This window comes from Notothenia coriiceps, unplaced genomic scaffold (assembly GCF_000735185.1).
Source record: "Notothenia coriiceps isolate Sejong01 unplaced genomic scaffold, NC01 NC01_scaffold00026828, whole genome shotgun sequence".
NCBI classification, from domain to species: Eukaryota; Metazoa; Chordata; class Actinopteri; order Perciformes; family Nototheniidae; genus Notothenia; species Notothenia coriiceps.
In genome coordinates, this window is record NW_011359529.1 from 407 (window position 1) to 2,756 (window position 2,350).

Consider the following 2,350-nt stretch of genomic DNA (forward strand, 5'->3'; position numbering starts at 1 on the left):
GTTTTTCAGACACGTAAACTCTTCAAAACTCACCAGTGGGGTCACTGCTGATGGATTTAATGTCAAAACGTGATCTGTCTCTTAAATGTGTCTCAACCACAGACCTTATTTCCAGCTATTTTCCGAAAAACTAGTTAAAAAAAACGTTGACTCTGAGACGAGGGAACAGGAAGTGGTGAAATGCTGAATCACTTCTGGGTTTTAGGACTCGTCACTGCACCACTCTATTAGCTAGCGTTCTATCACATTTTACATGTGAGGCTAAGGGGCGGGACATCTCTAAGTGGTTGACCAATCACAACAGAGCTGGCCAGCTAACCAATCAGAGCAGATTGGGCTCTGGTTTCAGACAGAGGGGGAAAAGAGGTGCTGAATAATTTAATGTTATGCCACTAGTTCTTGCTTAGGCTGAATGTGTTTTAGTTCATTTAAACACAAGGATAATGTGTAATTAAGTATGCACTTAATAGACAGTATCATAATAAATCAAGTAAATAAATATCAATAAATAAATAACGAAATAATTAAATAAATATGTGAAAAATAAATAATTAGGAAAATAAATAAGTGTCCTAAACAAAGAATACACATAGTATATAATGTAATGTAAATCATGATTAAAAAAGTAATATTAAACATAACATGCACAAAGTACGTTGTTCAGTGATAAACAAAGCAGGTATTCTGTACAGCTTGATCAAACAGGTATTTAATTGAACATGTTGAGTACATTTCCTGCCCGGTTTATAAAGCTGATCTAATTGATTCATTAAAGCTGTGCATTTTTCTGTAATCTACTTTTCTTTGTCTCTTTCAGCACTTTAAAACGCTCCCTGGACATGTTCAAGTTACGTAAGTGCTTAACATTTCTGCGTCTGAATAACACTCCCGTTTGTTTTAGTATCTGTTTGATGTGTAGCTCAGAATTTAAATATGTTTTTTGCGCCAGCAGAGACTGAACATGTGAGTCTGTCTCACTTACAACTGTCTCACAGCCTGAGGGAGGAGGCCAAGAAGCTGGAGGAGTTCAGGGAGAAACAGAAAGACGCCAGGAAAAAGGTCGGAGCTTTTAATGGGACCTATCATGCAAAATGCACTTTTTGATGTCTTTTCTACATCAACATGTGTCCCCGGTGTGTCGGGGAACTCACGCAGCGTCAGAAAATAAAACCCTGTCTCTTTTCCTCCGTACCCAAATCTCTAAAAACGGGGGAACAACGGAGCTGATCCAGATTTGCGTCCGATATGACGTAATATCTGAAATGTGGACCCACGGCCCAATCAGAAACGTTGCTATCAGAAACAATGCCCGACTGTTTTGGACGTAATATGGTCTTTGTTTAAATTAGCATCGCTAACAGTCAGAGCTAACCTCTACTGGAGAGCATGTGTGTGAAGAAGCAGGAAGTAAAAAGGAACTCAGCTTGTGGTATAACCGGCAAGAGAGAAAGCCTTTGAGCTCCAGACTGTTTCAGAGATAATCCTTGATGTGGTTTGGAACATGATATGGCGTTTCATCACGGCAGCGTTTAGCTGAGTATCTCGTGTAATTCTGAGCAGGCATTAGCTTCCCCTCCTCTTTCGAAAATGCATGATCTGTTTGGTATTTTGAGCAAAACACTTCATAGACATGTTTTTTATATATATATATTTGTATATATCTGAGACCCATAAATTATAATATATGCCCAAAAATAGCACAATAGGAGGCCTTTAATCAGCGCTGAGGGGATCTCTGTAAAAACCGTAACAATAAATCATCAGTAATCCCAACCTTTTCCCTTCAGGTGGAGCAGCAGATGGACGCTCTGCACAAACAGAAGGCTTCGCAGTACAAGAAGACCATGGATGTGAGTAAAGAGTTAAATATTACAGACATTTATGAACTTTTCCCAAGTTTCCTTCCCTGTAAATGTGTCATTGAAGCTGCTTCTCATGCAGAACTAATACTACTAACAAACTAAAGAAATAATAATCCATAACTTCTTGTACTTTTATAAATATATTTTTCTTTTTTTTTTTGCATATTCTTTTTTTTTTTTTTTATTGGACATTTTAACTTTGTATGTTTATATCAATATTTTATTTATTTTTTATTAAATATTCTTACTTTAACCTCTTTTGTGTATATACATTTATATATATATATGTATACACAATACATAAACACCAGCAAACATAAACAAGACAATGCAGTATATACAAAATCAAATAAATAAAACAGGATGTGAGATGGTGGATAATGAGCAGGGTGGATATGCGAGCGTGAAGAGATGTGTTTTGAGACGTGATTTGAAGATGGGGAGAGAGTCAGTGTTGCGGATGTCAGGTGAGAGGGAGTTCCAGAGGC

At 37.1% G+C, this 2,350-nt stretch overlaps 1 long non-coding RNA gene across 1 annotated transcript; it reads left to right on the forward strand.

Annotated features, from left to right (window-relative positions):
- Positions 1–817: 817 nt before the first annotated feature.
- LOC104957346 (uncharacterized) lies at positions 818–1,854 on the forward strand. The gene is made up of 3 exons (XR_799660.1): positions 818–852; positions 953–1,059; positions 1,788–1,854. It is a non-coding gene; the product is annotated as an uncharacterized lncRNA (long non-coding RNA).
- The last annotated feature ends 496 nt before the right edge of the window (positions 1,855–2,350 follow it).